The sequence below is a fragment of the Ranitomeya imitator genome, chromosome 6, assembly GCF_032444005.1.
Source record: "Ranitomeya imitator isolate aRanImi1 chromosome 6, aRanImi1.pri, whole genome shotgun sequence".
NCBI lineage: Eukaryota > Metazoa > Chordata > Amphibia > Anura > Dendrobatidae > Ranitomeya > Ranitomeya imitator.
In genome coordinates this window covers 298,700,996-298,711,463 of record NC_091287.1, presented here as the reverse complement: position 1 = coordinate 298,711,463, position 10,468 = coordinate 298,700,996, and the positions used below count along the sequence as shown (strand labels likewise).

The 10,468-nt window shown below is 43.8% G+C and overlaps 1 long non-coding RNA gene across 1 annotated transcript in view; it reads left to right on the top strand.

Annotated features, from left to right (window-relative positions):
* Positions 1–1,370: 1,370 nt before the first annotated feature.
* The window catches only part of LOC138641381 (uncharacterized), a 93,219-nt gene continuing 84,121 nt past the window's right edge, over positions 1,371–10,468 (top strand). The window contains exon 1 of the long non-coding RNA XR_011313806.1: positions 1,371–1,492. This is a non-coding gene — a long non-coding RNA (uncharacterized lncRNA). The remainder of the gene's footprint in view (positions 1,493–10,468) is intronic.

The following is a 10,468-nucleotide window of genomic DNA, read 5'->3' as shown; positions in this document are numbered from 1 at the left end:
AAAAAAAACTATATCATAAAATATAATATTATTATGATGTTAGTAAAGGAATAGACTTTATGATTTTTATCAGTGAGATTTACGGACTAGAAGTTGTCATCCATAACATCAACATAGAAAGGTTAATTTACTACAGTACTTCAACATGTATCTATTAATTAGATTCAAGCTACTCTTGTTACTGTTATCTATCTATCTATCTATCTATCTATCTATCTGTCCATCTATTATCTATCTATCTGTCTATCTATCTCTAGTAATAAGAAGTTTTGGCTACACAGTTTTTATTATTTATTTAGTTGAAAATTGTGTTCTTTTGAGTTGATCTTGGGTAGAAAATTTTCCAGCTCTAATAGAATGAATTGATTTCTGTTGGCATAACACGAATGTTACTTATGCCTGTAAATATATTTTGATAAGATAGAGTTTATAGAGTTTTTGGAAATTAATTTTAAGTGTAAATTATTGACAAACAGAACACATTTAATATTCAGTTAAATTAACCTTTTCAAGAATTGTTTATAGGACAGCTAAGTGGGTGCAGTGGTAGCGGCAACTCAAGAAGTACTCTCATCAAAATCTTTATCCTTTTAATTTATTGCAGTGGTCATATTATATGGCACTGTGTACTTACAATTGCTCATTTTGCCATTCTACCCAGATAATTCTTCTTTTTTCCATTAGGACATCACATGAAGGGCTATGTAGAAGTAGTTTATTTTCCCTGTATGAGTCATAAGTCACTGCAAAAGTCTCTGGCAGGGGGGAGGAAGGAGCAGCTGGGTTAGGAATAGAAGATCGGAATCATAAATGTAGGGACAAGATACCATATTTTTCTGACCATAAGACGCACTTTTTTCCCTCCAAATTTGGGAGGAAAGTGTGGGTGCTTCTTATGGTAGGGATGTAGCATGTGGGGAGGGGGGCAGCAGTGAGTGGGATCACACTGTTATCCCACTTCAGGATGTCCCAGCTGCCTGGAATCAGTGCTGGGGAAACCACATGGTCCCGATGATTAAGTGCAGTGAATATTCATTAGCTACTCCCCGCCCACCTATCAGCTGAGCAGTGAGCCAGGAAAGGCAAATGAATACTGCACTTAAGCAGGGACACACATGGCTTCCCCAGCACTGATTCCTGCAGCAGCTGGGGAGATCTGCTGGGGAGATCCGTGTGTCCGGGGGAGAGGAGGCAGCAGCAGCAGGGTCCGGGGGAGAGGAGATCGCTGTACCTTCCTGGGCTGGAGCTGAGTGCTGTGCAGTGTGCACAAGGAGGACCTGTGATGATGTCAGAAGTGGGCGGGCTGGAGCATCACATGGCAGCACAGAGCCCTCCCTCTTCTTGACATCATCACAGGTCCTTCAGACTCCCCACTAGAATCTGCTGGCTTCCATTACCTGTGCTGTGGAAAGGCAACAAGAGGGAGGGCTCTGTGTGCAGTCATGAGATGCTTTTACCTCACCACAGTGTGGCTGGCTGCCACAATTAAGAGGTTAGTCTTTCCAAAACACAATAAAGCACTCTGCCACTTCTTTAGTGAACTATAACTCCCAGCATGTCATAGGATCTGCAGGACATGCTGGGAGTTATAGTTCTCCCATTGGATTTTACAGCAGCACCCCAGTGTTATTTTGCAGTGCTGGAGTGGTGCTTTAAATATAAGCCCTGTGCCCCCATTCTTATACTCACCCTCCAGCATCTTCATATAGTACTGTACAGACACCACACTGGTCCCGCAGCTTCCAACATAATAACATACTATTATATGTGGTGTTATTATATATAATAGTATGTTATTAAATATTTTACCACATTTTTTTGCTTCAAATATTTTTTTCCCTATTTTCCACCTCTAAAACCTGGGTGCGCCTTATAGTCCGGTGCGTCTTATAGTCCGAAAAATACAATACATCCTGTTTTTACATAGAGCAGAGAAAAAGGGAATCATTTACTGAGTAGAAGGGCAAAATGAGTAATTGTAAGTACACAGTGCTATATAGTATGATAACTGCAATATATTAGGAATATAAAAATTTTGATGGGAGGAGCGCTTCTTAAAGACCATGACTTTTTGTCAATGGAAAAATGCTATTCTTTGGCAACAAGATCACAATATACCACATTTTATATTCTCTTCGAGGTTTCTTAGACCTTCTTCAGGCTATTTGCATAGCCAAATGCTTAGGCTATGTGCACAGGATGAGTTTTTGATGCATTTTCGTGGCTTTTTTTATGCACGTAAATGGTCCAAAAATGCAATGGAATACTAAAGCAAGGTAATTCAATGACATTCCTGAAGTGTTGTGCTCATGATCAGTAAATTTCCATCTGTATTTGAAGCATTTTATTTTTTGCAGCATGTCAATTCTTTTTGCTTTTCTGCAGTGATTTTTGACTCAGTGACTTCAATTGAGTCAGTCAAATCTGCAGCAAAAACACAGGTGTAAAAAGGTTTGTGTATTAGCTACAGATTTGCTGCCCAAAACGCAGTGAATTGTCAAGGGGAAATGATTTTAGAAGGAGGAAGAGTGTGTGGGCGGAGAATATATGTGTGTCTCTGTGTGTGGGCGGAAAATATGTGTGTGTCTCTGTGTGGGCGGAGAATATATGTGTGTCTCTGTGTGTGGGCGGAAAATATGTGTGTGTCTCTGTGTATGGGCAGAGAATATATGTGTGTCTCTCTCTGTGGGCGGAGAATATGTGCGTGTGTCTCTGTGTATGGACGGAGAATATGTGTGTGTGTCTCTGTGTGTGGGCGGAGAATATGTGCGTGTGTCTGTGTGTGGATGGAGAATATGTGTGTGTGTCTCTGTGTGTGGGCGGAGAATATGTGTGTGTGTCTCTGTGTGTGGGCGGAGAATATGTGCGTGTGTCTCTGTGTGTGGGCGGAGAATATGTGCGTGTGTCTCTGTGTGTGGGCGGAGAATATGTGTATCTGTCTGTGTGTGTCTGTGTATGTGTGGTGGAGAATATGTGCGTGTGTCTCTGTGTGTGGGTGGAGAATATGTGCGTGTGTCTCTGTGTGTGGGCAGAGAATATGTGTATCTGTCTGTGTGTGTCTGCGTGTGTGTGGCGGAGAATATGTGCGTGTGTCTCTGTGTGTGGGCGGAGAATATGTGCGTGTGTCTCTGTGTGTGGGCGGAGAATATGTGTATCTGTCTGTGTGTGTCTGTGTATGTGTGGTGGAGAATATGTGCGTGTGTCTCTGTGTGTGGGCAGAGAATATGTGTATCTGTCTGTGTGTGTCTGCGTGTGTGTGGCGGAGAATATGTGCGTGTGTCTCTGTGTATGGACGGAGAATATGTGTGTGTGTCTCTGTGTGTGGGCGGAGAATATGTGCGTGTGTCTGTGTGTGGATGGAGAATATGTGTGTGTGGATGGAGAATATGTGTGTGTGTCTCTGTGTGTGGGCGGAGAATATGTGCGTGTGTCTCTGTGTGTGGGCGGAGAATATGTGCGTGTGTCTGTGTGTGGGCGGAAAATATGTGTGTGTGTCTCTGTGTGTGGGCGGAGAATATGTGCGTGTGTCTGTGTGTGGGCGGAGAATATGTGTGTGTGTCTCTGTGTGTGGGCGGAGAATATGTGCGTGTGTCTGTGTGTGGATGGAGAATATGTGTGTGTGTCTCTGTGTGTGGGCGGAGAATATGTGCGTGTGTCTCTGTGTGTGGGCGGAGAATATGTGCGTGTCTCTGTGTGTGGGCGGAGAATATGTGTGTGTGTCTCTGTGTGTGGGCGGAGAATATGTGCGTGTGTCTGTGTGTGGGCGGAGAATATGTGTGTGTGTCTCTGTGTGTGGGCGGAGAATATGTGCGTGTGTCTCTGTGTGTGGGCGGAGAATATGTGTGTGTGTCTGTGTGTGTCTGTGTATGTGTGGCGGAGAATATGTGTGTGTGTCTCTGTGTGTGGGCGGAGAATATGTGCGTGTGTCTCTGTGGGTGGGCGGAGAATATGTGCGTGTGTCTCTGTGTGTGGGCGGAGAATATGTGCGTGTGTCTGTGTGTGGATGGAGAATATGTGTGTGTGTCTCTGTGTGTGGGCGGAGAATATGTGTGTGTGTCTCTGTGTGTGGGCGGAGAATATGTGCGTGTGTCTCTGTGTGGGCGGAGAATATGTGCGTGTGTCTCTGTGTGTGGGCGGAGAATATGTGCGTGTGTCTGTGTGTGGATGGAGAATATGTGTGTGTGTCTCTGTGTGTGGGCGGAGAATATGTGTGTGTGTCTCTGTGTGTGGGCGGAGAATATGTGCGTGTGTCTGTGTGTGGATGGAGAATATGTGTGTGTGTCTCTGTGTGTGGGCGGAGAATATGTGTGTGTGTCTCTGTGTGTGGGCGGAGAATATGTGCGTGTGTCTCTGTGTGTGGGCGGAGAATATGTGCGTGTGTCTCTGTGTGTGGGCGGAGAATATGTGTATCTGTCTGTGTGTGTCTGTGTATGTGTGGTGGAGAATATGTGCGTGTGTCTCTGTGTGTGGGTGGAGAATATGTGCGTGTGTCTCTGTGTGTGGGCAGAGAATATGTGTATCTGTCTGTGTGTGTCTGCGTGTGTGTGGCGGAGAATATGTGCGTGTGTCTCTGTGTGTGGGTGGAGAATATGTGCGTGTGTCTCTGTGTGTGGGTGGAGAATATGTGCGTGTGTCTCTGTGTGTGGGTGGAGAATATGTGCATGTGTCTCTGTGTGTGGGTGGAGAATATGTGCGTGTGTCTCTGTGTGTGGGCGGAGAATATGTGTATCTGTCTGTGTGTGTCTGTGTGTGTGTGGCAGAGAATATGTGCATGTGTCTCTGTGTGGAGAATATGTGGGTGTGTCTGTTTTTGGGCAGAGAATATTCGTGTGTGTCTCTGTGTGTGGGCAGAGAATATGTGTGTCTGTCTGTGTCTGTGTCTGTCTGTGTCTGTCTGTGTGTGTGTACCCATGCGATGAACAGCCCATAGTGATTGTACTTAGGCGTCGTCTGATGGGACTATTACTCCTATCCGGCTACGCCTTTTGTCACATATAACAGAGACAGCATGAGCTGATAATGGGAAAATAGTCTCATCATCCGGCGACAGTGATCAATAGTAAAAAAAAAAAAATCAAAACATTTACATATTCACATCCAAAATCCATACTCACCCAACGCATTATCCCCAATCGCCGTGACTCCTGCAAATAATTAAAAATAATAAACCAACATATACTCACCTTTCTACCTTAGTCCATTTAATACCGAGTGTCCCATGTCGATCTCAACCGGTCTCCGGCGATACACTGACAGGTGATCGGTCCCACAGTGTAACACTGAGCCACCGTGAGAGTTCACCGGAGTTCATCAGCTGATTAGCTCCAGTGCTCTCACGGCACCACTGCGTGGGAAAGTTCTCACACAGTGGTAGTGCCGTAAGTGAGAGCACCGGGGCTGATGAGCTCCGGTGAACTCTCACAGCGGCTCAGTGACACAGTGTGGGAATGATTACCTTCTGTCAGTGTATCACCAGAGACCGAGTAGAGTGGTCACATCTCCCGATGTAACTATTCTACATGTAAGATCGCCGTGGGACACTCGGTATTAAGTGGACTACGTCGGACAGGATAGTATTATATGATAGTATTATATGTTGGTTTATTATTTTTGATTGTTTGCAGGAGACGAGGGCATCAGGGATTAGGAGTTCAGTAAGTATGGTAAATTTAGATTCAGGTGTCTGTGTGATTATTTCAAATAAAGGACTTTACTTTACGTGTCTGTATTTTTATGCAATATCACTACAGGGTTAGTAATGGATAGGTGTCTTATAGACACTTCTCTAGTAATAAGCCGTTGGCTTGATGTCAGGTGACAATACAAAGCTGACATAAACCCCACAAATTTGAGTCCCACTTGCTACAGCTATAGGGCAAGTGGGAAGAGCGAGGCTAAGTGCCGGAATTGGTGCATTTATAAGATGTGCAATTTCTGGGGGGGGGGGGAAGAGCTGACAGCTGATGTTTTTAGCCTGGGGGATGCCAATATCCATGGCTCCTTCCCAGATTATTAATATCAGCCCGCAGCTGTCTGCCTACCCTTTGCTGGTTTGATTTTATAGGGGGGCCCCATATCAATTTTCTTCTGGAGTTCCCCTGTAGACTAGCCAGTAAAGGCTAAGCAAACAGCTGTGAGCTGATATTAATAGTCTGGAAACCTTTGGCTATTGGCTCCTTCCCAGAATATTAACATCAGCCATCACATACCCTCTGCTGGTTATGAAAATGAGGTGGGAGCCCACGCAATCTTTTTTTTTAAATTTTTTGAAAAATAAACAGATATTGCATTTCATGCAGATTTCTGACAGTTGCTTTTTTGTTACAGCATATGTAGGTTAATTATGCTAATGCTCCCACATAGGCTAGTGTGTGTTTGTGTGTGTGTGTCTTTATTTAATAATAATGAGGGTATCTGGCTGAAGAGGTAATTACATCACTATTCTTTTTTGTATTAATAATATATCTTTATTTAGCTCTATGGATTTACAAAAACGCATGAAAAAAACTCATTAAAAAATTGCGTATTTTCTGCTGTTTTTCTGCCAAGAGATGCAGAAACCTTGCAGAAATTTCTGCAGGCAAATACGCAATATGTGCACATAGCCTTAGGGTATGTGCACACGTTGGGGATTAGCCTGCGGATTTTTCTGCAGAGAATCCGCATCTCTTGGCAGAAAATGAGAGAGAGAGAAAGAGAATTTTTTTTCATGGAAACCGCTACTGCAGATCCGCAAAAAGAATTGACATGCTGTGGATGATAAAGCGCTGCCATTCCGTGCGAATGTTCCGCAGCATGTGCAAAGCATTTTTGCATTTCCCATTCATTAACATTGTGTGCACACATCCAAAAATGCTGCGGAAATGCATCAAAATCCGCAACGTGTGCACATACCCTAACTCTACTCAACAGCTCTCTGATTGCCCCCCAAAAACATGAATGCACAGATTGGCTGTCTATCTAAAGAATTATCTGCTTAACTTGGGGCATGCAACAACCATTGCTTGGAAGAGAACTGAACCAAATAAACCAAAGAGGTCATAAAATACAGATTACATAGGAATTGCATGCACTTACTGTATGTAAAGAGGTATACAGATGCAAAGGAGCAGAAGATGAAGACTCAGTGGTAATGGTAACATGAACCAAATTAATATTTTTTTTTACAAAAAGCAATTTAGATGAACATAAATTATACTAATTCACAATACTGGGGGTTATTATTTTAGGTATGTAAACAGTATCTTTGTTTCACAACACAGTTTTGAATCACAAAATTAACTAATATATATATATATATATATATATATATTAGCTGTTAACTATTATCTATATATAATAGTAACTAATATAGTAAATGACATTTCTACTGGTACCTTAGTCCATGGTTTGTCAATGTCCGTGTGGTAGTTGCCACCGTCGACACCTAAACGCTAAGTCTGTCATGGTAGTTACTGTAACAAGCCTCAACGAGAGTCACTTCTATTTCTTCATTAAGCCACAAGTCTATTGCTGTAGCATACTGATGACTCACTTCACCAACTTGGTTTCCACCCCCATCACTCAACTGAGACTGCCCTGACCAAAATCACTAACGACCTACTTACCGCCAAAGCTACTGGACAATACTCTGTACTCCTCCTTCTAGACCTGTCCTCTGCTTTCGACACAGTTGACCACTGCCTCCTACTGCAGATGCTCTCCTCCTTTGGCATCAAAGACCTCGCCCTATCCTGGATCGCCTCGTACCTTTCCAACCGCACATTCAGCGTCTCCCACTCCCATACTACCTCCTCATCCCACCCTCTCTCTGTTGGAGTCCCCCAAGGCTCTGTTCTAGGACCCCTACTCTTCTCAATCTATACACTTGGCTTGGGACAACTCATAAAGTCCCATGGATTCCAGTACCACCTCTATGCTGACGACACTCAGATCTACCTCTCTGGCCCAGACGTCACCGCTCTGCTGTCCAGAATCCCAGAGTGCCTATCAGCCATCTCCTCCTTCTTCTCCTCTTGCTTCCTCAAACTCAATGTGGTCAAATCTGAACTCATCATCTTTCCTCCATCCCACAAATCTTCCTTACCTGACCTATCTATCGCAGTCAATGACATCATGCTTTCCCCTGTACCCGAAGTCCGCTGCCTCGGAGTAACCTTCGACTCTGCCCTGTCCTTCAAACCACACATCCAAGCTCTTTCCACCTCCTGTCGCCTCCAGCTCAAAAATATCTCCAGGATCCGTCCCTTCCTCAACCCCCAATCTACTAAAATGCTTGTGCACGCCCTCATCATTTCCCGCCTTGACTACTGCAACATCCTATTCTGTGGCCTTCCTGTTAACACCCTTGCACCTCTCCAGTCTATCCTTAACTCTGCTGCCCGACTAATCCATCTCTCTCCTCGCTACTCCTCCGCTTCCCCCCTCTGCAAATCTCTTCACTGGCTCCCATTCCCTCAGCGTATCCAGTTCAAATTACTAATACTGACCTACAAAGCCATCCACAACCTGTCTCCTCCATATATCTCTGAACTAATCTCTCGATATCTTCCCTCACGTGATCTCCGGTCCTCCCAAGACCTCCTTCTCTCCTCCACACTTATTCGCTCCTCATCCAATCGCCTCCAAGACTTCTCCCGAATATCCCCCATCCTCTGGAACCCTCTGCCCCAACACGTCCGACTATCAACCACAGTCGGATCCTTCAGACGGAACCTGAAAACTCATCTCTTCAGGAAAGTCTACAGCCTGCACTGACACCGCTGCTGCCAAATCACTATCGAAGCTACCGCCTCACCAACACCGGAGCTACCGCCTCACCAACACCGGAGCTCCTGCAACCCTCAACCTACTGTTTCCTTCCCCATAATCCTGTAGAATGTAAGCCCGCAAGGGCAGGGTCCTCGCCCCTCTGTATCAGTCCGTCATTGTTAGTTTGTTTACTGTATGTAATATTTGTAACTTGTGTATGCAACCCCTTCTCATGTACAGCACCATGGAATCAATGGTGCTATATAAATAAATAATAATAATAATAATAATAACTTGTTGCTTCTGCTGCCTCCATCTCCTAAAGCGCAGCTCAGGTCCTCTCCATCTCATCACCTAGATCTCGATCTCCGGGTTTCAGCTCACCAGGTCTTCCAAATCTTCAACCACTCACTCGATTGTCCTTATCTCTTTAACAGATCAATGGATTTTCTGTTTCTCTTTAGAAGGCTTCCTGAACTTCACACTCACATGACCATCCCTTTAAAAAGGCTTCCTGCACTTCCAGCTCACACAATCATCCCTGTAAGAAGGCTTCCTGTACTTCCCACTCATATTACCATCCATTAAGAAGCCTTCCTGGGCTTACCGCTTGCATGACCATACTTTAAGAAGCCTTCCTGACCGTCCGTACCTTTAATAAAGCCTTCTGCCTTTAACTGGTCACAAGATAATCTTTTCCTTTAAGTAGACTTCCTGCCTTTAAACAGGCTTCTTCTTAGTCTTGGCCAGGGGTCTCATCCTGCTATTCTCAACTCTCAGGGGCTTTCATATTTTCTTAGTGCGACACAGCTTGTCACATGACCTTGTCCTATTGCATACCCCAACAGTGACAAACCACTGCCAATTAAGCCAATTATATTCAGGATGAAAAAGTTGAGTTGTCCTCTTTTGTATATCAGGTTGTCAGCTTAACCCTCACATAGAACCAAATAAAACCTGAATAACTAAGCTATAAATGTTCTCCAAATTTGTCATTTACATTTCGTCAGCATTTTAGAGTGGTCCATAAAACACAAATGACTGTGCACCCCTAAAAATGTATATATCTTTCTTTTTTTTTTTATAATTGTGTATTATATTGTAACAAATATATACTCTAACGAAAAATAACACTGGTTATGTAACTAAAAAAGACCTTCTAGATTTCTTTTCTTTTAAGATTTTGCCATCCAAATCATGTAAATTAAGAAGCTAATGGCCTGATCCCTTTTCCTTTGGCAGAAACCCGATAATGTACATTTTATCTTTGCTAGGACTGTGTGCCCCTATACATAATGCCACATACAGAATTGGACGGTCACACTGGCAGCAAAATCCTTTACTGGGACAAGGGACTGGAATCATCAGTTCCCCTGCTAAAGTGGACTCATACATACAGTAGGAATCTGTTGTATCCTTTCAGTGACCATGCTCTTACTAGCTAATGTACAACAATTTTCTTGTGTAATTTTGGCTACTATGAGGACAGACATATAGCTATAATAAAGTGCCTAAAATAACAATAAAACATGGTGGTGGCAGAGTCCTTATCTGGGGCTGCATGAATGCTACTGGTGTCAGGGAGCTACATTTCATGAATTCAGATGTCCTGCTCTATATTGAAAGAGAAGATGTTACCATCACTCCGTGCCCTTGATAGACGTGCACTTTTCCAAGAGGACAATGGTCCAAAACACACATCTACGGTCACATTTGC